The 24044-nt window shown below is 46.8% G+C and overlaps 1 protein-coding gene and 1 long non-coding RNA gene across 3 annotated transcripts in view; one reads left to right on the top strand and one right to left on the bottom strand.

The window, feature by feature from the left end:
- Positions 1–24044, bottom strand: part of Zdhhc14 (zinc finger DHHC-type palmitoyltransferase 14) — a 241202-nt gene that overhangs the window by 115962 nt on the left and 101196 nt on the right. The gene's annotated exons all lie outside the window — the stretch shown is intronic.
- On the top strand, positions 15068–16964 carry LOC125617627. Its single transcript, XR_007348704.1, has 2 exons — positions 15068–15723; positions 16496–16964. It is a non-coding gene; the product is annotated as an uncharacterized LOC125617627 (long non-coding RNA).

Consider the following 24044-nt stretch of genomic DNA (forward strand, 5'->3'; position numbering starts at 1 on the left):
TCCCCCTCCCCCTGCTGGAGGGCTGTGAGATGGTGCAGCTCCAGGCGGCTGCGTGGGCACAGGCTCCAGAGATGAGCAAGTTAAGTGGAAGGGACGAGGGAGAAGGGAGGAGAGGAGGGGGGAGAACTTGTTAGTGAGTAGGCTTTCAAAATAACCCAAAATTACCTACAAATTACTTATAAATCAGAACACTTATAAAATGATTCAGTAGCTTTAGGGCATAATTCCCTTAAAATCCGTACCATCAAAAATTAGCTTTATTCCCTTTTCTAAGATGATATTTCTTACGTTAGTTGTTTCTCTAAAGTCAAAGAAGTGGGAAATGAGGGAAAACAAGGACCATAAAATTTCCCCCACTCTCTCTCTTTTTTTTTTAAGAGAGAGAGAGAGAGGAGAGAGAGAGAGAATTTTTTAATATTTATTTTTTAGTTTTCGGTGGACACAACATCTTTATTTTATTTTATGTGGTGCTGAGGATGGAACCCAGCTCCCCGCGCATGCCAGGCGAGCTCGCTACCACTGAGACCCTGCCCCAGCCGGGACTTCCCCCACTCTTAATGAAAGGCTGGTGTGAGAAGGAGGGGCCCAGTGTGACTCCATCACTGTGAACACATTTACCCGTTTCTTATTAGCATTTGCATTTCATTTGAGACTATGTATCAATTTAAATTCTATCTGATGCTAGAATTGTAAAAGCCATTTTTATCTAAACTTGGCTTTTGACATAATATTTGTACTCAGAAGGCAGGAACTAACATATTGAATGAAATAGGTCCAGGAACCTACTACAAAGAACATACTTAATTTCCACAGCAATCCTATGGGTAGGGTAACAGATGATCAAACAGTGTCATCGAGCCACTTGTCAAAAGTCATCTGAGGAGCAATGTGAAGGGCAGACCCATACCAGCTCATGCTAATGTGGAACACCTGTGCAACTGGACTTTGGGGGTTTTTAAAAACACAACCTGTTACACACTTAGCAGTTCCTAGGTTAGTTTGGATAATGCAGTGTCTCCAGTGTGTCCCCTTTATTGTGTGGCTTTAGTTTCTAAAGCACACAATCCTATTCTGTTGATTGGGAAGCCGGTCCAGTCTGTCAGGAATGCTCCTTTGGTCCTGGGAGTGGGTGGTGTGGCTTGAGGCCATGACTCTGCCAGAGACTTCTCAGTGGCCTCTGCCTTCCTGAGTTCCAACTTTCCAGGAAGCCAAGGAGTCTAAGAGCTGCTGAGGTCTTGATGTCTGTGCCCCATTCTAAGTCACACATTGAAACCTGATCGCCAACTCGAGGGTCTTGGGCTAGGAATGGGATTAGTGACCTTATAAAAGAAGCTCCAAAGATGGCCTTGACCCATGCACCGTGCTAGGACACAGCAGAAGCTGCCATCCTTGAATCAGAAAGACACCAAATCTGCCAGCCTCTTGGGCTTGCCAGAATTGTGGGAAATAAATTCCTGCTGTTCCTAAGCTACCAGTGGTGGTACTTTGTTATAGCAGCCCACGAGGACAAAGACAGAAGTCACCTGCTCAAAAGACAGGGTTCAGTGGTACCACAAGCAGCCCTAACTCAAGGCTGCTTCCAGAATTGTTGAACCCATTGTATATAACAGGCTCCATGTGGGATGACCCTGACCTCAACCTGAACTGTCATGCCTGACTCCAGCCATAGGACAAGGTCCCTCTCACTGTGAGGACTCTGCCTCCTGGGGTCCCCACTTTTTCATCAGATTGTCCCCAGTGCTGACACCTGTGAATTTAAGCAGACATGTGTACATTTTTTGTGGATTTGAATTTACATAAATTTGAAATAATAGGGTATATACTTATTAATGAAGTTTCATCTTATGTGCAAAAAATCCAAATTCCTCAGGAACCATATGATTTCAAAGTTGGCAGGAAGTGAATCATCAACTACCTTGGCTGTTGCCCTGTCCCTTATAAGTACTAGTACTCAAAGTGACCTCCCCAGCTGTCCTTGAATCTGCACCCTAAGGCCAACATTTCTGCTCCAAGTCTCAGAACAAATGTAAGTGGCTTTGGCCACTGTTTGGTTATTTAAACACTGCCATTTTAAGTTAAAATCTTTATAAAACTTTCTCTGAAAATGTCATTTATACACTCATTACCAGATAAGTGCAAGAGATAATACTAGAAAATATACCAGAAATTTAATAACCTTGGAAAGAAAGAGATTAAAAAACACTATGATTATTTATATATTATTATGCTTTGTGTGTGTGTGTGTGTGGTACTGGGGGTTGAACCCAGGTGCTCTACCAACGTGCTACATCCCCAACTCTTTCTAACAATTTTAATTTTGAGACAGGGTCTTACTAGGTTGTTGAGGCTGGACCCACACTTGCGATCCTCCTGCTTCAGCCTCCCAAATAGCTAGGATTCAAGGGATGCACCACCACTCCAGACTATTATTTTGTATTTTTAAGACTTTGCTCAAGACAAGAAAAAATATTTGAAGAACACATCTCCCTTTCTGTACACTTATTTCTATGGAAAAAAAAAAGAGTCTCAAAATCTGAATTTAACTAATCTGAGATCATGAGGAAACAATCTCCTGCATAAGCAGCGACTGCCAGGTGACCTCTAATTAACTGTGTTCCAACAGGACATATGCCCTGACAGCAGGGAACAAAGAGTGGAGAAACGGAATAGCCCAAAACATGGTGGGAGGAATTGTGGGGAAAGAGCTAACCTTGCTGTTGGGTCTCCACTGCAGTCAGAGTGGGAAAGGGACTGTCCACGGGCCACTGGCCCCAGTGAAACTCCAGGTAGACCCCACACCCCAACTACAGACCCCACACCTTAGACTTGGAAGGGACCTTGGGAATCATCCCTTGGCCTGCCAAGTCCTCCTCATCCCTTCCACTGAGCCAAAGTGCCCTCTACTCCAAGAAGTCCTTCCTGAGCCACATTCCCAGGCTCCTTAGTGCCACCTCAGTGGCATCCCGGCCACCACTCACTCTCCCCACTGGCTGTAATTGCTGGTTGTCCTGTTTCTCTTTCTTATCAGGACTTGAGTCCTTGGGGCAGGGACTGGTTGGTTACCTTCCTTGTCAGGGCCTCAGGAGGTGTTTGTGTGATGAAAGGCACCAGCTGAGCACTTCGGTTTCACAGAGGAAGCACTGAGAGGCAAAGAGACTTGCCTGAGGCCACACAGCCTCCAAAGTTGGCTAAGGCTCCACTTCTGTCCCTGCCCCCAGGCCCTTGATCAGGAGACGAAGATTCTGAACCTTCAGCCGATGTGTTCGCAATTCATGTTTCTAGACCAACCAAGCCAGTGCCTCTGTGGGCTCTTGCCTCTCCCCTGAGCTCATCCCTCTGGGCAAGGAGGTAAAAGCTGCCCCCACATTTACTGCGCCCCTTAAGAGAAGACTGGTGATAAGAAAAGCATCTATTTTACCCCACACAATGGCCAATTTACACCTGGGTGTGTGAAAATCAGATATTATTCTCTGCAATGTTTTCATAGCAAAAATAAACAAAAGAAGAAAAATATCAAACTTGGCTCTCTCTTTGCTTCTAGTTTGAAGTAAAGATGCCATCACAGTTTAACATCAGCCTTTGGAAAATACAGGGGAAACAAGAGAACTTGGAGTCAGCTGCTGCTCTGAAGGCTGCTTCCCCAAACTTCAGGAAAGAATGGCAGACACTCCACCTGCTCCTGAGGTCATGGGCTCCCGTGGCTTACCAGAACCATCAAGCAGACATCATCATGGTGAACAGCAAGGACACAGCTGGGTCTGAGGGCAGCAGGAGCAAATGTCTGTTGTTACAATCATCACCGCGTCTCTGGTGGTCACCCACAAAGGATGGGCTTTGTGAGCGCTGCGGTAGCTGTGGGCACTGGGCCCTGGTCCTCTGACCCAGCTCTGTTCTTCCTGTTACCCACAGTGGGCCGCTCCTCTCTGGCTGCTGTGGGGTTGTAGAGTTCCTCCTGTCATATGTCCCCAGGGAAGGCAGGATTTCAAACCACATGTATGTGTGAAGGCTGCCTCCTCCCAAGAATGGGTCTGGAATCATTGGAACTGATATGGATTGTGGAGGAGCCACAGGAGTGAGGTCGCTGTCTTAAACTCAAAGTTCCAGGACATCAACCCTGAGCTGGATTCTAACAACTAACGCAGGCGCATGTGGAACCCTGAGAAGGATGGGCAGATGCTTTAGAGGGGGCTGCAGTAGGAGGGATGGTGGGAGAGTCTGGGGACAGGTTTGCAGAGCCGCACCAGCTGTGGGGTGGCTACCTGGGGCCTATACGGCCGCTACTGGATGGTGTAAATTCCTTTTATGTCCTCTGTATACCACAACCCCCTCCTCACACCAGTTTTGGGGGCTGTGATTTTACACGCACTGGGTCCATCGAGAACTTATTGTTGCTTTGGGTTGTTTGTAAAATGCCACCTCTCTGGTCTCTCCCCCAGGAGCTGTTGTCCCCAAATAACCGAGTGGCTTAAGTCTGCAGCAGAACTAGTAGCAGACCCTTTGGTGGCTTGAGGAGGGCCTCACCAGAGCCAGCTCCTCTACCTAAAGCACCACTTGACGGAGGGCTTCCTCGCAGACAAAAGAAGAAAGAGAAGCCACGGCAGGCGGGTGGTCCATTCCATCAGACCTCCCATGAGAGCTGGGGACTGGAACTCCAGGATGGTACACACGGCTGCCAGCAGCCTGCTGTGTGCAAAGTGGCCAGCGGGGTCACTGTCCCCATCCTCCTGCAGGCCCCTGTCATCAGATGCCTGAGTGCCCAGGGTGTGGGCAAGTGCTCACACATGATATCCATATCCTTTCAAGGAGTCCCAGGCAGCCCTAGGGCGGCTTTTCCAACCAGTCCTTCCTCAGTCGCCAGCCTGAGCACCGGTTCATGTGTGGGGCCTCGACCGAGGACGTGTACAATGCCCACAGCAACGGCCACCCACACAAAACCCATCTGGGAGACGAGGAGAGACCCGCAGGGAGCAGTGAAGGCCGTGGGAGCCAGACCCTAAGCACTGTGAGGAGGAAGCAGGGGTGCTGCCCCCCCTTTGCTCAGGACACAGCTGGCTGATGATATCTTAGTCCAGGACCAGGGGTCACTGGTTTGGGTGAACCTGACAGATACCCAGGGCAGCTTGGGAGACACCCTGGGCAGGCAGCTGCCTGGCTGTCTGCATGCAGTCGCTCCCACCACGGAAACAGCGCTGCGTTTGGGGAATTTGTTCTCTCTGGGTTTCCTGAGGAAGGGTCAGTGAAGCAGTGCTCAGGGCGACAGGGACCCAGGGGGAGCGTGGGCCCTGGCTTGGACGGTCCTCCCCTCAGGCACTGCACGTGCCCAGGGATGCCCCAGCCTGGGTACCACCCTGTGTGAGTACTTGCCTTCCCCCCAACCCAAGCCAGCTGTCTTGGTGTCCATGTTGTACAGATGGGAGAGGACAGTGGGGACAGGTGTCAGCTAGATGACAGCTGCACCTCTGTGGCTTTGACACTTCCTGACTTGTGCCTCCCAGGGTGTCCGTGGCTGGCACTCACAGGAAGGCCAGGAGGGCCCCCCGCCCTCAGCCCTTCTGGGGTCTTCACTGCATCTCCAACTTGACCTCCCCCTTGACCTGGCCTCCTTGCACAACTGCTGCAGTGTGCACGGCAACGGGAGGACAAACGAGCCACCTTCAATTCCGTTTTCCATTGTGAGCCAACATGTTGTGCTCCATTCTCTCATCAGACGTTCACTGGACTAACAACTGCACATCACTTACTGGGTGTGGGCGAGACCCCCATGGATGTAGAGTTTGGCTGGAGACTGGCCAAGCGTACAATGGCATCTAGCATGGCAAAAACAGCCTGCGTCAGCACTCAGGGACGCAAAGCCTGTCCACGGGACAATAATGTAGTCCCAGAACTTTGGGATAAAACTACCCCAAGAGAGCAAACTAAGATTCACAACAGCTGACTCAACCCGGTGCCATATGCAAGACGTTCATAGTGTCACTGTTACAAGAGCGAAGCCTGAAACCCAACGGGTTCTCCACAGTAGACTGTATTCACATGTTAAATATGAATATATAGAATATTATATGGTAAGGATATGAATAGCTGAATGCAACAACAGAGATATATTTTAAAAACAAAATGTCGAGAAAAAAGGACAGTGTGAGTTTCATTTCCATAAAGTTCCAAAGTAGGTCTAAATGAATCCTGCCATATTAGAGAGCAGCCCTTGATCAGGTAGTGGCTTATCAGGAGGCATAAGGGGACTTGTGGGTGCTGGTAATGTTCTGTTTGCTTGTTCTGAGCACTGGTAATATCAGTTCCATAACACAGTTAAAATTTACTGAACTGTACCCTTACAATCTGTGTACTTTCTGTATGTATATTATACACCAATAAATGTTTACTTATATATAGATGCATGCAGTTGGCACTGGCAGGCTGCTTCAGAGAGAACACAAGAGACTGAGAACTGTTAGCTACAGAGACTGGGATGCTCCCAAGTCCACTGTGTGGGATTTGGCATAAGCTCAGAAAAAGAGGCCTGAAATGTGATAATCATGAGCCAGAATGTAATCGGTTACGCCGGGCTCTCCTCAACAGACAGTGCGAGAGGATCGGGAAGGGAGAATTTCCTGGTGTCTGCCCCTCGGTGTCCAGCAGGAACACTCTGGCCATAGTGGTAGGCTGTGTGAGGGCCGAGTCATCGGGCCTTGCTGGGCCTGGGTGCTATGAGGTTCAGGGTCATCCTCTTCCTTGGTTCCTGTTCCCCACGCAGCAAGCAACCTTCCAGGAGTCGGTCAATTCAATTCCGCCAGCACAGGACATTCCGGCCACTATCAAATAGCCACACCAAATAAACTGCCCTCCTTTGGACACCTCAGACACCTGTGGGACCCTTGACGCAAACACTTCCGAAAGCACTGTGACAAGATTGTGTCTCTGACCTGCCAAAAGCTGGGGCTTTGGAGACTCCAGAAAAGCACAGCTCCCTGAGACCCAGGCCCCAGACCCCATGCTCTTGGATCGGGTTCCCTGTCGGCCTGAACTGTGCTCCATTCTCGCTCTTGGGAACACAAGCTGGCCCAGCCTCCCCCCCCCGCCCCCCCCGGGAAGGTCAGTGAGGCTTTCCAGCGGCCACGAGTCTTCAGAGCTCAAATAGCCAGCAAAGGTCTATGGCTGGCACAGGGTCCCTTTGAGCTGTATGACACTGGCCATGAAACTCGATGCTCTCTTGTCCTTCTGTCCCCTAATAAACACAGAAACTAAAGCATGAGACTGGGGATCCCAGGGCCCATTCCAATCCGGCTTCACTGTGAGATCAGAGTCGTTGGCGATGGTGACAATCTAACAGGGTATTTCTGCTCGATTGCTCTCTGGAGCAGAACCCTCCACCCCTGCCCCAGCAGCCACAGAGGGGCAGCCGGGTTTTGCTCTTTGGAAAGAGGAGAATTCAATGTTCTGAATATGAAAATGGACATCCCAAGAGGAGAGGGCAGTGGAGCTCCAGCACTGGGTCCGAGGGGGGATGAGGGTTAGCCCTGGTCTGACAGCCGTAGCTTGCTCTTTGCTGCAATTTCTTTACAAGGATGACACCTTGTTCCGAAAAGAGCCCGAGAGCCCCAGAACCCACTTGTGCCCACTTGCCTTCAGTATGTCACATCCAAGCTGCTTTATTTTCTTGTAATTGCTGAATCTAGATTTTTCCCACATCTGCTAATGAAACTCAACTCAAAGTGTTCTCATAAACAGAGCAAATTCCGTGGCACAAACTCCTTCAGGAAGACTGGTGTGCAGGATCAGGCTCTAAGAGAAAGGACGAAGGTCACGTGTCATGGTGGGAAGAGCCTGGGTCCAGGGTCTGGAGATCCCTGATGAGGGGACCAGGAGCAAGTCACTCTTCTCTGAAGCAAGAATCACTTATCTATAAGAACAGGAGTTAGAAATAATTGATTTCTAGGTTCCCTCCCAATTCCATGATGGGTGGGCAAGGAGCCTTGTCTTTAGGGTCAGAAAAGGTCTGGGTTATGATCTCTTATTTCATCACTAGCTGTGTGCTTCAGACAAAGTTACTTGACCTCTCTGAGCCTTAGTTTCTTCATTTGTAAAGTAAAAGCATTAATAATCATATAATAATAATCATATATAATAACCATATATAATAACAGTATAGAATATATAAACAAACAACAGGCTCATATAATGAGTATCTGATGAAGTAAATGTATGCATGGCATTTAGTAAAGTGCCTGGCACAGTGTAAATAATAAAAGGTAAAAAGAGCCATGGGCTGTGTCTCTGAGGCTGGCGTGAGTGTGCACAGAATCCCAGGTGGGGTGAAGATCCCAGTGAGGCAAGAAGCTGCTAGGGTGACAGCTCAGGTCACAGTGTGAAACACCCAAGGTGACCAAATCACCATCCTCTGTGATGCACCCTCTAGTCCCCTGCCCAGATGACTGGCACACACAGAGGCCATCCCCCATTTGCAGCTCTGTGACATCTCTCCTGCAGCCACACCAACCACGGCTCCTGAGACTTTACTGCATGATTCAGAAGCTAATGACATGGAGAGAAGGACGGTGCCGAGCGGCCTGTCCCGTTTCCTTCCTGCAGAGGACTGTGGGCTGTGAAAAGCAATCTGCTCAGCAGCAGGACGTGAGGAGCCTCTCGGGGGATCTCAGCCAGAGACCACCCCAGGGACAGCTGCGTCAACTGTGCCTTCGTCCACAAGCACAGATGCTCTCCATCAAGGCCCTGATGGAAGGTCCAGGGGAACACTGACGCACAACGTGGCCAGCGTCCTAACTACGGGGACTCAGCTTCATTTCTGGTTTCTTCTGAAGCTCTGCCATCGATGGTGAAATATGAATTGCATATAAGACAGAAATGCACACTTTTCCTGAGTTAGGAAACAATTAGCTTGAAGATTTAAAATATAGAATTTCTCAAAGAATGATAAGGACATTTTAAGAATGCATAGTGTAAGCTAATCCTGGATCCTGATGAGTGTACATGTTAGGAAATAGAGATAGCAAAAGACAAGTACTCTTTGACCTGTTTCAACAAGTTCAACGGCTTCTGAAGAAGCCAATTTATCAGAGCTCTTCTTCCCAGGGGAAGCCACAGTGTGCGTGTCCGTCACGACCCGGGATGTGCTTTATGAGGTGCAGAACGCAGCTCCGTCTGAGAGGGGTGGATCCCTGGCATCCTACAGCGGGAAGTGGCCCAGCGAAGAGCAGAGCTGGAGGTGGTGGGTGTCGGAGGGAAACGTGGCCATGAGTCAAGGAAAGGGCTGCTCAGATGGGAAGGTCACTGGGCAAAGGGCCAGCAGGGGCTGCAGGGGACGGGCAGGGACCTGAGCCAGGTGAGGGAGGGTCTTACTCTCTTTTCTGCTGATGTAACAGAGTATCTGAGACCACGTGGTTTAGAAAGAACAGAAACCTTCTTTTCATGGTTCTGGAGACTGGGAGTCCAAGAGCATGGGTCAGGCACTTGCCGGGCAGCTGGTGAGGGCCTCTTGCTGCCTTATCTCCCCAGGAAGGGCAGGGCAAGAGCCCCCCACCCCCACCCCTACCCTGGGAGCTCACTGCCCTAACAGAGCCACCCCTGAGATGATTGCATCTTATCCATTCCTGAAGGCAGAGGCATCAGAATCTAATCACCCAGAGGGTCCCATCTCTGGTACAGTCACAGTGATGACCGAATCTCAGCATGAACCCTGGAGGGGACATTCCAACCACAGCATGGGCTCAGATCTCAGCTTGCCACGTGATGTCAGCAAGTCACTTCCTTGGCCTCCCTGAGTTGAGTTCCCTTCACTCTGAAATGAAAATAACTGGATTGGCTGTGGGAGGGGACTGTGATGATGGCACTTAAGAGACCACCTGCCCCACCTTCCTCAGGGGTTTCTGATTCCTGTTAAACGGGCTGGTGCACACCTCCCTATCTCCACAGTGTTGTCTCCAGTACGCCAAGGCCACTGAACCGCAGCTGCCACCTTCTCCCAGCTACCGTGGGAACGACTAACATCTGTTATCAAAAGTGTTTAGGCCGCTGAGCTGGGCGCTTACTAAACACATACACACGGGTCCTCCAGAAGTTCACAGTGCACAGGGGACCATGAGGATAAACAGAGACTCGGAGCATATGCCTGGGCCAGCACGGGGTGAGACAGGCTGCGGGTGAAGGTGCCATTACAGAAAGATGCTTCCTGTGTTCTCGCTAACCACCACGCACCCTCTCCACACCCCACTCTCTGCAGAATGACTAGCTGCATTTTACAGCTGGTGGAAGCAGGAAACAAATATGTTGAAAGAAAAATACACGTCACAGGTGATGTCTCTTCCTACTTCCCACCTTACCACCACCCATGTGGAAAGCTGGTAAACAATCCCATCCTTTTTAATCCTACAGGGTGACTCTGAAACTAAAAAAGAAAAAGAAAAAAGAAAAAAAAAAAAAAGCCAACACTTAGAAGCAGATTAGAGAATGCCCCCTTCTTAGAGGCCTTGGCTGGGGTTGGCGAGGGTGGAGTAGGAGACAGCTTCTAGCCATGATTGGATTTCTAAGTCACAAAGGTAAACTATGATTTAAAAAAAAAAAAAAAACATTGATTTTAAAAAATTTAAAATAGGAAAAGGAAATGGCAAAACCTTCCGCTCGACCTGTGCAGGGTGGTGGCTGAAGGCACTGAGGCAGGAGCCGCCCAAGGAGTGAGGCTGCTGGAGGCTGGGCCTGGAGTCATGGCTGGGACCCCCCTCTGCCTCCGGGTGCTCCCCTCAGCACATCCAAGCATCACATTTGCATCTCCTGTTGCAGACTTCAATGAAGGAGGTCGGTAGAGAAGGAAGAACCAGCACAAGGGGCTGAGAAAGAGCATCAGGACGTGGGCAACCCCAGTGAGCAGCAGCAAGAGGTCGGGGACCAGAACGGGGCAGTGCATACTGTCCAGGACGGTGGGTTCAGCAAGATGTGGCCCAGGGGTGTCCTGGCCTAGGTACGTTCCACTGCAACCATAAGAGCAGCTTGAGGAGCGGTTGTGAGAATCTAGAATATTCTTTTAGGAGATGTGGTTGTGAGGAAAAGGAGTGGGGAAGGTGGGGGCAGCGTGGCTTCCTTTCAATTGTTTGTACAAAGCTGCAAACACTGATACTGAAAAAGAAAGATTCTAAGCCAATCTATGGAGGAAAAGCCTAGCACTCTATATCCAGAAGACTTGGAGGGCTCACCCAGGCAGTTTGCACCTTCACATTCAGCCCTCTTACCTCTAACATTTTATTAAATTCAGAAGGTGAATCCACCTTTCAGCAGTGTTTTAGATGGCACGCGACTTGCACAGTGTCTGTGATCCAGAGCCATGCAGCACAGCGGTCAGGAGCACGGCCTCTGGAGACAGACCACGGCGTTTACATCCCAGCTCTGCCACTTGCTAACAGCACACAGTGGGCACCAGGTGGATGCTCTGTGCCTCAGCGATCATATTTTTAAAATGAGAATGATGACAACCTAACTCACAAGGTTGTTGTAAGACTCAAATGAATGTGGGTGTACATCTGGGGTATCAGGGACTGGAAGCGGCTCCTCCAAGGCTATTGCCCCCTGATCTACACGCTGCTGGGAGGGGGCTTGGCAGATGCATCTGAGGCCACTCACCGGCGGACCTTAAGATAGGAAGACTGCCTGGATCATCCAGGAGGACCAGTGAACTCATGTGAGTGTTTAATAACAAGAGAAGGGCGTACTGATGTGTCAGAGAAATGCTTTGGAGAGATGAGCAGAGAGGAGAGGCAGAGAGACTCTGACCTTGGAGACACACACCCACTGCTGCTTGGGGCAAAGGGACCATGAGTCACGGGCTGCAGGGGGCTTCTAAGCTGAGAATGACTCTGGTCAACTGCACTAAGGAAATGGGACCTCAGTCCTCCACGTCCCTACCGCCTGAATGAGCTTGGGTTCTTCCCTAGAGCTCTGCCAAATAGTACAGTCCTGCCAAGTAATATTAGCCTTGTGACACCCCAAGCCAAGTGCCAGCTGAGCCATGCTGCACCCAGACTTCTGACAAAAAGAGCCAAAAGATGATAAATGGGTGTTGTTTGAAGCCACTCAGTTTGGGCTAATTTGCTGCAACAGCCCCAGAAAACCAATACAATGTCCATGTGTCTGTGTGAACTCAGGGTCAGTACCTGGGGGCCTCTGCACACTGAGGGATGGGAACATTTTCAGAGTGGGAGGCACAAGGCACAGCTCTCTGATTTTATATTTTACCCATAGACTTTCCTGAAATCACTCCCCGAATAGCAGAGAAGGTCAACTAAACACACACTCCAACTTCCATGGAATTAAGAGGCATGGAGAGCTCCCCCAAACAAGGATATATGAAAGTGGAAAGCAAATGAAGACTTGTGATTCTGATCATGTGGCAGATGGTGCCCTGGTAGAGCACCCAGACTCCTTCTGAGATCGCCAAAGACAGGAGTGTATCCAAGGGACAGAGCTACAGCACTTTCTGGAGGGCAAACCATAGGGCAGGATTGCACCAACAGCAAATGCCAATAGGAATGTCCACCTCGGGCTTGCATATGCAGCCTCAGGCCAGCTGTGAGGTGAGTAGCTGAGCCTGCGCCTCCGCATTGCACTTGCATGAGGATGAAGTGGTCTAAGGGCCGGGAGCCCCAGTTCTCCAAAAATGTAGCTATGAGTCCTCTGAAGGAGAGCGCTCCCAAAATAGACCCATGAGATTTTCTAAAGATTAAAAAAAACTAGCAATGAGCTTGCAATCATAGATCAGCAAGTAACAAGTACCCAAGTACCCAAGCTAAGAGGAGTGAGAATCCCAAGAAGCAGGAAACAACAGATCAGGCCCTTCCCTGAGAATCATCTAATACAGAGTACAGAACCGCTTGTGTGTAGGAAGGGGAAGTGAGAAGGATAACACCACAAAGATGACACACACCTGTGATAAGTGACTGTCAGAGTTGAAGAAGGTCAAAACTAAGAGCTTCAAGTGTGGGGGCGGGGAGGGGGGCGTGATGATGCTGACAGAGGCAAATAGCTCTCCGGGAAGGATCTACACAGTCCAGGGACTCAAACAGTTGTTTAGATAGAACCTGATTAAATAGAACTTATTAACCATAAGAGATTCCCCTACAGGTAAGTGTGGAAAAATCCCTAAAAATCCTTACATGAGCTCCAAAGTTTTCCCATCAAGAATAAATGCCCAGAGAGAATTTAAAGGGAAGGGGAATCACCAAACAAGTGTGCTCTCTACACAAAAGCTTATCTGCTGTGCTTCTGAGCCAAACAGGCTCTGATTTGTGCTTGGACCTCAAGTGCTCAGAGTTTCACCACCTACCTGGTGCCCTCAACTCTTAGTCTGAGGGACTTTTTTGTTTGTGGGTTGCCCTGTAAGCATTAAAAAAGTGTGCTATCAGCAAATAGCGACTCTGATCATTACAGGGATTACATTTCTATACATTTAATTCCACGTTAATTTTTTCAAACTTCTTATCCTTGCTTTCCTATCCATGAGTAAACATTAACTCAACCCACTCTTAACACCAGGGTTTTAATGACTCATGACATGGCAATTAATCAAAGACTTCTCAAAGCCTAAATAGATTACAGTTGCTGGTTCCTCCAGCCACATAACAATTTGTTCCCTCACAGAATATTAATTGATTCATCAGGCATGGATTCCTTCTATAAGAATCACGATTTTTTTTGACACTCTATTGCAATCAATGGCATTTGCTTAATAGATCAGTGAGCATATATTTTAAGATTCTTATAAACTATTTTGTAGATAGAAAATTATGAAACCCCAAATAAAATAAACACCCCCAATCTTATCACCCAATCAAAGATCAGATCCCATTGGCCAACATCACGAGAAATAATTTTGAGATATTTCTGGACCCCACCCTCTAGACTACTCCCTCTCTAGAAGACCATTCTTGCTTATAAAGGTAGTTTTAGAACATATAGTAGTCTCCTAACAATACATTGCTTGAATGTGCTAGCTTTTGAGTTTTACAAATATGGTATTTTATTGTTTGTAGTCTTTGGCAACTTGCTTTTTTGTTGAGCATAAGTTTCTAAGACATGTCCATGTTGTTGGGTAGCCAGTGGTTCTTCATTTTCACTTTAAACAATGTACCATGGTGTATTTATTGGTTCTCCTGTTCTTGAACACTTGGATTGTTGACTGTTTTTCACTGTTGTGAACAAGATTGTTGTGAACATTCTCAAACATGTCTGTTTAAGAAATTGCAAAAACTGTTCTAGAATTTGACATAAAAATGGAATTGCTGACTCAAAGGGTACATGCATGTTCTGTTTTATAAGATAATAACAGATGTATTTTCCAAAGTGGTGGTACCAAATTATACTCCTACTATACGAGAGGTTCTGTTTCCTCATAACAGATCATTGCCAGCACTTGATAATGTCAGACTTCTTAATTTTTGCCAATTTAGTGGGAGTAAAATAGCATGTCGTTGTGATCCTAATTTATATTTTCCCTGTTACTAATGAGGCCCAGCATGTTTTCACGTTTTTGGATTGTCTGTCACCTGCCTCCTAATAATTTTAAGCAACCCATCTTGTAGCACTGCCTATCAAACTATTCATCAGCCCAAAATCTTCTTAGGAGGATGGAAAATAAATAAAGGAGCCGGTGACCTTAGTTACCCCTTGCCTGTGTAAGGGACGTTGCTGTTGACTATCATCACATAGCTCCTCCCCCACTAAACAGCAGCTGGTGGACAAGGGATTTGGGCTCAGCTCAAAAGGTGGCCACAGAGAGTCAAAGGGAATCCCACCTCCCAGAATGGAGATGTGCACCAAGTCAGTCAAAAGAGATTCAAAGGAGGACTACTGGTGGCTTCTGGAAAAGTCCTTCCCTACTCTCCCAGGCAGCAACAGGAAGCCAGGATCTATTTGACATCAGACATGAAAAGGCAGCATACAGATGTGCCTGCTTCGGTAGCCACCTAAGCTCACAGGAGGACCAATCACAGGGCAGGCTGTCAGGGTGGAAGGCAGAACCGACAGATGGGCCTCTGATGACATTGCTGAACTGCCACATGAACCCACACGGAACTGCTCAGCGGCTGGGCACCAATTTATGTAAATCAACACATTTCCTGTTGCTTAAGGCCATCTGGGCTTGGTTTTCTTTTACTTCAACCAAGAGCATCCCTCATGCAAGTTATGTGACTTACAACAAATGCAACAGAAACTACGAGGCGTGAGGGCATTCCTGACCCCCAGGGAAGGCTGACCAACTGCAAAGGTGGGAGACTGCTGACAACCCTGTGACATCCATATTGTCACACGCTGGGGGATGAGTGAGGAACAAGAGTCAGGGTCGCAGGGCAGAGTTGATACTCAGAAATCTGGGATGGGGGACACAGGCTTTGAAACATCCCCCTCCAAACAGGATCCTCCAGAATAGTTGTTGTTAATTAAACCACACAGGGTAGCTCCTCAAAGGGCTGAGCGATGCCCTCACAGTTGACTTGCCTTCTCCACCTTCCCTCAACACTTACAGTAGGTCAGGGCATCGGCTTCTTAGCTTCCCTGAGGACAGGCGTGCTACCGGTCTACTTTGCAGCCTTCTTTCCACCAGGTTTGAACACTGACGTCAACTCCAGTGGGCCCTGAGAGAGAACCTGTCCTCTCTGAGCCTCAGTGGCTTTCTCTGTCACAAGGACAACATTCCAAGACGGTTGGGTGTATCATCAGACCTCAGTAAGTGGCTGCCCTGTGCGTGGTGCTGTGGGGGAGTGCAGGAGGACCTGGCCTCCAGCTATGCTTGCTGTGGCCAGAGGCTGCTCCTGTCCTTAGAATCCCTTCCTGCACAGAACAGAGTCCTGTGGCCTAAAAATCCTAGAATATTTCCTTCTCAGGGAAAAGTAAAACACCTTTAAGTTCTATTCTTTATAATAAGGGAGAATCTGAGCAATGTATATGTCAACTGAAGAATGACGATCTTATCACATTATCATCATAGAACTAACCCCTGAAGTCCTTTTAGAGGCCAGGCTTCTGGCTCCAGGAACCAATAAAATGCTCCACGCACCAAGTCTGTGTGGGGAAATCAGCACAGGCTGCAAGGATTGTCTGCTCATTCCAAAACAAAACAGTATCAATTGTGGGAACACAGGCTCTCTTTTAATAACTACGTCCACAGACACAATACAAGAGCTGATGCAGCTTTGATACCAAGGTTACATTTCAGTGCCATGAACTACATCTAATCACAGGCTACAATGTAATCTTACAGAATGATGGCAGCAAACAAAATCCAAAGATACAACTAATTTGGAGTAGAACAGATTCCTGGAATCATTTTGTTGTTGTTCAGAAAAATTCCTAGAAATGAGTGACACCCCCAAAATCACATTATTTCAAATTTTTCACATTCTTAAAAATTTATAAAAGTACCCTAAGCAATAGCACATTCATCTTCAAAAAAATTTACAGACTATAGAAATATGTCAAATTATTTTTTTTTTTTCAGGTTAGAAAATACGAAAAACCGATTTGGAGGAAGGAAGGAATAAGAACCAAACAAAAAGAAAGGAAACAGGAAATCCAAAGTGGGTCCTGCCAATGCTGAGTGTTGTTTATACAAGAAAATGATGTAAGTTTGAAACTCCAGAACAGAGAAAGAGAAAAATGTGAATTTTATCATTGGCCTCCTTTTTACCCTTAGCTGCTCTGGTGTTGTCTGGGACCACCACCCGGCAGGAGAAACTGTAAGCTGAATCTGATCTTTCCGATACATGCAGCAATGAACTTCATAATTAGCCCACGATCATGGTCTCCTCTTCCTGGAAATTGCAATCTACTTTATTTTTCCAACCAAGGAACGTCTGGTGCAGTTTTGAAAGGTTGCTAAGGAAAGGTTTTCAAAAGATGATACAGTGCAAGTAATGTCTTTATTCTCTTCTTCATGGAAAATTCAAACCTTTATCTTAAACGTGAAAGCCTCTGAAGGCTTTGATTTTCCTTCACCTTTGCGGATTCCACTGCTGGGGGTCACGTTCTCTCGTGGGCAACAGTGGGCTCGTGACAGTGGCCCATGGGCTTCTCTAATTGGAGAAAAATAAAGCTGCTTCCCTGACGTCCATGCCTCTCCTACGTCCATCTGCCAATCATGATTCTAACTCCAGCTGCTTCCCAGCTCTTCCCTCTTTGGCCTGTTCCATGTCCACACTCATCTTATGACTGGAGTCTTGCAATAGTGTCTGAATTCTCCAGCTCCCCAACATCCCACTCCCCATACAACAGCTACAGTGACCCTTTCAAAACGACTTCCTATTGTATTTAATGACCTGACTTCCTGCTCTCTCGCCCCTATCTTCCTACCACTCCTTGTCTTGTTCAATGCACTCTATGATGCCCATCTTCTTACTAATCCTCAGTGATGCAAAGTGCATGCCATCTCGAGGCCTTTGCACTAGCTGTTCCCACTCCCTGGAATATTCTTCTTCCACATGAAAGTCAGTCCCTCATTTCTTTCAGATTTCTGCTCTGTATCACCTCTTCAAAAATGCTTTCCCTGGGGAAGGTGCTGGGGAGAGATTGATCAAATCATATCATGTACTGTATGAGTACAGCTTAATGAATACACTATGGTTATATCTAACTCTAATGCACTAATAAAAATTTTTAAAAGTGCTCTCCCTCACTCCCTCATCCAAGTCAGATTAATCTCCCAGTCACTGTCTATCACCTTTCCTCTGGATTTTCTTCTGTCATCACGATCTGACATTATACTATACATGAATTTATGGATTTGCAAGTGGCATAAGCCTCTTGAAGGCAGGGACTTTGTCTTGTTCGTTACTAACTTCTTTAGCATCTAGACTCATGCCCAGTCCTCACTAAGTATTTGTTGAATGAACCATGAGTGGGTGAGTGAATCTGATGATCTCCCAAGAGCTGCAGACCTAGGAGTTACATAATTTGAGCAAATTCCTACTTCTTCAAAGAAAATATTTTAGACCATTATTATAAGCAGATGGTTGGTTGGATGCTTAGAATAATCCAAGTAGAAAGTTCCAGTATTTCATGCGACATGGAACACTGCCTTCATCTTGCACTCGCCCCATGAGCACTGCATGTAAAACAGCCCTTGGGGAATGCCAGTAACGGAACCCATCAGGCGAGGATGGTTCTGGGCTGCTCGCTACTGACTGAATGTTTGTGTCCCTCCAAAATTCAGATGTTGAAACCTAACCTCCAATGGGATGGGATCACGGGGTGGGGCCTTGGGAAGTGGTCAGGATTAGATGAGGTCATGAGAGTTAAGCACTCATGATGGGATCAGGATCCATAAGAAGAGGAAGAGCTTTCCTGGACCTGTGACTTTACATCAAGAAGGTGGCCATCTGCAAACCAGGCAGCAGGCCCTCACCAGACCCCCAACCTGCAGGAGCCCTGATCCTGGATTCCCCATCTTCCAGAACTGTGAGAAATACTTGTTTGTTGTTTAAGATACACAGTTCAGGTATTTTACCAGCCCAAATGGGCCACTGCTCTATGACCAAAGATACAACCAGTTGCATATAAAAAGTGTTCTCTGATCTGCAGAGGAAGTTTAGCTACAAGAGTTAATGAGTCCAGGGGACAGATGGGGTTAAACTCAGGCAGGTTGTCAGAATTTTCTGTTTTGTTTTTTTTCTTCAAGTTTCCAGAACTGAATGTATTAAATCTAACCACAGACAAAAACAGTGTCAAACACAGTTCCGCTTTACCAAAGCTATTAAGCATCCAAATGAATCTAACTAATATTAAGCATATGGGGTCCAAATCCGCTCAGCAGTCCCTGCACAACAGCTGCTGAACTGGTGCAAAAAAAAAAAAAAAAAAACATAGATTAAAGCTACAGGTAGTTTTAATATATTAATAAAGCCCCATGTTTAAATTAACAGATTCTTTTGCATTATTCTTTGGATATACCACCACCTTTATCTGAATTGGCTATTTTTAAATTTTAGCTTTTGTACATGGAAAGAAATAAACAAGGTGTAGCACAAGAGGAAGTAGGAGCACAGGGCTAACATCTGTTTCAGAAAGGTTTTTTATCTCTCCATTCAATGGCACAGGAGTTTGCTAAGAGACTCCAGAGATAATGTGCCTTACGGACCTTCCATATATTAAAAAAAATAACCTGTGCAAACGATGATATCTACAAAGGCACTTACTTTTCTGCACCAAATCCCTTGTGTAATTTGATTTGGACTTGACCCCCACACTTGATTGCTGGTGCTTCCTGCACTCATAGTGCATTTTAAAGCATTTTCCCATAACGAGTTCAGGAGGCAAGACAAATATTATTCCAGGTTCCTGATGAAGACAGTGCGCTTCCTGGACAAAGGGATTGTGGAAGGCCTGCTGCCTTCTGCTGCCCTCTCTGTCTTCATCAAATCATGCTGGGATATTGGCTCTGTCTCTGATTCGGTTATAGGCTATACGAAGGGAGGGTGTGTGTCTCACAGTGCTGGCCCCAGAGTAATGACTTTAAGTGTGTGTTGACAGGGCTGGTAGAAAGAGCCCTGCAGATTGAATTCTGGTTCTGAGTCACTGTCTTCATTTGTGTGATTGGTGGCAAGTCACCGAGATGCAGATACCTCATCTGCTGAAAACAAGTGTTGGGTTAAAAGCTGGCACTAATTATCCAGTTGTATAACTCACAAACAGTATGTTCACAGGCTTTGCTTCTCTTTGAAGGGTTTCTTCCAACCTCATCACCAGGAGCCCTTCCCAGATCTCAAGTTGTCAGATCCCCAGTTCTTCCTGCAACGTGATGAGATGCCGGGGTCCTTAGGCCTGTCGGGACGGATCCTCAGAACTCAGCAGCTCTCCCCTTCCCCAGTCCATGCCAATCAGGCTGGACTGGGTCTTTCTTTGCTCTGAGGCCACTATGTTCACAGAGAAGGCAGATGAGAAGATGGAGAAGCAGTGGCCAAGGAAAAAAGGAGTCTTTGTACAGGAAAGTCCTCTGAAGGCTAATGCAGGGTCGCGTGTGGATTCCTAGGACTGCCATAACCAAGAACCACAAACAAGGTGATTGAAAACACCTGAAATGTATTGTCTGACAGTTCTGGAGGCCACATGTCCAAAATGAATGATCAGCAGGACCGTGCTCTCTCCAGAGCCGTCTAGGCAGACAGACCCCGCTTTCTTCTTCCAGCTCCTAGTGTTGCCAGCCTCCTCTGTGGCACTGCTTGACTTGTGACTGCCCACTCCAGTCTCACGGCCACCTTCTCCCTGTGTCTCTTCACATCATCTTCCCTCTGCATGTCTAAGTCTGTGCTCAAATTTCCCTTTTTGGGGGAGGGTGGACTGGGGATTGAACTCAGGGGCACTCGACTGCACCCCAGCCCTATTTTGTATTTTATTTAGAGACAGGGTCTCACCGAGTTACTTGGCGCCTTGTCATTGCTGAGTCTGGCTTTGAACTCATGATCCTCCTGCCTCAGCCTCCTGAGCTGCTGGGATCACAGCCATGTGCCATCGAGCCTGGCTAAAATTTCCCCTTTTCATAAGGACACTCACTTATCCAATTAAGGCCCATCCATATGAATTCATTTAACTTCACTACCTCTGTAAAGGCCCTACTACCTCTAAATAAGGTCACATTCTGAGGGACTGGGGGGTCAAGACTTCGACATGCCTTTTGGGGGATAGAATTCAACCCGTAACAACATGGGAGGGGGCAATTTAATCGCCAGTGTCAGAGAGGATCAGCCCATGGCGGAGTTCCTGCACCCCCACGCCTCACGAACCACACAGGGCCTCTGTGCACAGACCCTAGGGATATTCCCAGTGAACCAAAGTGACTGCTATGCTGGACTTGACCTATCCCCTCAGAACGACACTAGAGAGGCAGAGTTGGACGTCCCAGAGGTTGCTGCCTGCTGGTCTGTAATCTTGGGCTCCACAAAAGAATCGGGCAGGAGGAGGAGTTGGCTGTATCAGGAGAAGGTGGATTTCCGGTCACTGGAGGTGTAGTACTGGGTACAAGGTATATAAAGAAATATGCTTATGAGGGCTGGGGTTGTGGCTCAGTGGTAGAGGCGAGGCCCTGAGTTCGATCCTTAGCACCACATATAAACAAATTTTAAAAAAGGTATTATATCTAACTACAACTACAAAATAAATATTCTTAAAAAAATCAGAAATATGCTTATGAATACATAAGCACTGTCTCTGGCTTCGTAGAAGTGTTTGCTCGGGCTCAGACTCAAGAGGGAGTCACAGCAGTCCACCCTGTGGCTTCTCCTTTCATGGGTGCTCTCTGTGGGGAAGAAAACGTTCGAAGCATCCAGTACCTGCAGGCTGTCCACTGCCTGATGGGCAGGAGATCAAAACGGCATTTCATTCTTTTATCCACTACTGAAAGAAAGGGGGCAGGTCTAGAAGAGAGCCCCACTCTGTTCACCTCCCAAGTGCAAGTGCAGGCTTCACGGCAGGAGAATAGTTTAGATGTTAATCAGTGAGAATGTTAGTTATGTCACTTGCTGAGTTCATGCAAATTTGCTAAATAATGCTGATAAGTTTAGTTTGTTCTTAAAATATATGAAGGCATTTCAAACATTTGTCAAGTAGCCACATAGCATACAAATAAAAATGAAGTAGTACACCTAGCACTATGGGATCACCAAAGAAGTTTAGAACAAGAATGCAAACTTAGGGTTCACCCATAGCCAAGCATTTTCAAAGTTTTTTTTTTTTTTTCGAAAAAAAAAAAAAAAAGGAGTAAAAAGTAACATGATTGATTAATTCTACTGTCCTGTATTTGAATATAGGACCAGGGTAACTCTACAGCATGTACCATTACAAAAGTGGGATCCTCAATAGAATAGACTCTATGTATGAAAAGTCTGCCAAAACAGATTCTACTGTCATGTCCTAAGAAAAAATTAAAAAATAAAATAAAATATAAAGAAAAGCAACAGACCAAATTTAAAAAATTATTCTCTTGCAAAAAAAGAAAAAAGTAATATGAGCTGCTCCTAGTCCGTGGCCATTCCTGGGCTCCACCCCAGCAGCTATGTATGCACCCTGGGCTCTTCAACCTCAGCAGCCCCTATGGCTCTACCAAGCACTTCCCACCTAACAGGCCCCCAGGCCCCTCTCGCTCCACGGGGGTGGTCCTGGCAGCAGGACACCCAGGGGCCAGTTACCATTCATGCTTCAGAACCACATTTATCCCACCAAGGCCCCATGTTGGTTGCTATTCTCTGCTCAAAACCCTCCTTCTGCTACCCACTGCCATGTGAAGTACAGACTCCTGGGCCTTCCTTATGCCCCTGTATACTTTCCAATATCATCTTCCAAAATCTAGAATACCATATAACCTGGACTTCTCGGTATTTCTCAGAATGCTTGACACTGGCTCCTTCTCCAAGTTTATGAATGCCGTTCTTTCCTGCCACCTCCTTATAAAACCCCACAGACTCTCCCTCGGATTCCTTCATGGGCTACTTCTCCTCGCAACCCTGAGTCTGATGATGCTATAGAGTCTGTCTTCTCAGGCAGCCAATGCCCCACAACCCCCACTGTAGCCATCATGTACACATGGCCTGCCCTTCTGGTTACAAGGAGAGGGAGCAGGAGTAGGCCTGGTCAACACTTTTGTCACTCACAGGGCTTACCCAGGGCGTGCACATCACATGTGTCTGTTAAATGAATGAAATCAGGAGATGCTGAAAGCTCATATTCTATTCCAATTTTAGACTACTTTAAAAAAAATCTCACAGATACACATGATGACAAAAGTTAAGCTTATTTTAATTCTCCAAAAAATAGAAGTCTCCATCTCTTCAGTGCTTGGTGAAGAATCTACAGATAGACGCTTGGGGGAGGGGATTCGTAAAAACGGTGAATCCCTTGAGGTGCACTTTTTCTACATTCATCTCGAGAAGAGAGAAAAACAAACCCAAGAGCTCCATAGGAGGCTCTGACCCCACAGACTAGCCTAGTAACTGTAAAGCAGAGTTGAAATGCCAATTCTAAGTTGCATTATTTCTAGGAAAACATGAGACTTTTTGTGACGAGAAAGACAAGAAGAGACTTTCAAGTAGATGATTGATAAGCATTTTATCACTTGACTCTTGGTTTGGTTGTGCCTGATATTTTTGAAATGTAGCATATGTATTGAGGATATGAAATGAATTTGAGATTATGCATTCAGGAAATGAAATGGATTTGGGACTATAAAGCCAATAAAATGCAATTTAACATTTTCTTTCTTTGTATTTATTAGATTCTTTAAAAGTTATTTCCTTTTAGACTTCCTTAATGAAACAAAGTGAACTATATTGGAACCAAAAAAAAAAATTATGAGAACGGGTATTGTCTGAGGAGCCACGATCTATAAGAAAAGTCAGTGATGTCCCTTTTAATAAAAATCTGCCTACAGCGTTTGGCATCCTGAATGTGTTTGAAATCCTAGCATCCAGACCTCATCCCGGCTGTCCTCTCTAACCTCAGGCTCATTTTCTCTTAAGGAGCAGCAAGAACACAGCCTCCTGCCCCTCTTGACCCCAAGGTCATCACTGCTCTTGGAGTCCAGGTAGAAGGCCTGCAGGGCCCTCAGGAAGAGGGAAGTGGGAAAAGCTCAGCCTCCGGAGTGCTGGTCTCTCACCTGTGTCAAATAGGTCATAGGCAGTGTCCCAGCACTTCCTAGTAAATCCATGCATGTGACCTCCTGCAGACTCTGGCCTCAGCATCTCAAATATATAGGGACTTCAAAGTTATCATACAGATTATCAAGTCCCACCCACTCTTTTCACAGTCTGAAGAGACCAAGGCTCAAAGTGAGGAAGCAAAAGTCTAAGACCGCTCAAGTCTTCACAAATGAGTGCATGCAGAAACTCATTGTAATGGTCAATTTGAATCATCAACTTGATTGGATTAAGAGATGCCGAGGATTAAGTGGATTATGGGTGTGTCAGTGAAGGTGTGTCTAGGAATGATTGGCATGTGGGTTAGCCAATTGAAATGGAGACCCCTCCTAAGGTGGGCAGCATCAACCAATAGGGTGATGGCTTGGA

This window comes from Marmota marmota, unplaced genomic scaffold, assembly GCF_001458135.2.
Source record: "Marmota marmota marmota unplaced genomic scaffold, marMar, whole genome shotgun sequence".
Classification (NCBI taxonomy): Eukaryota; Metazoa; Chordata; class Mammalia; order Rodentia; family Sciuridae; genus Marmota; species Marmota marmota.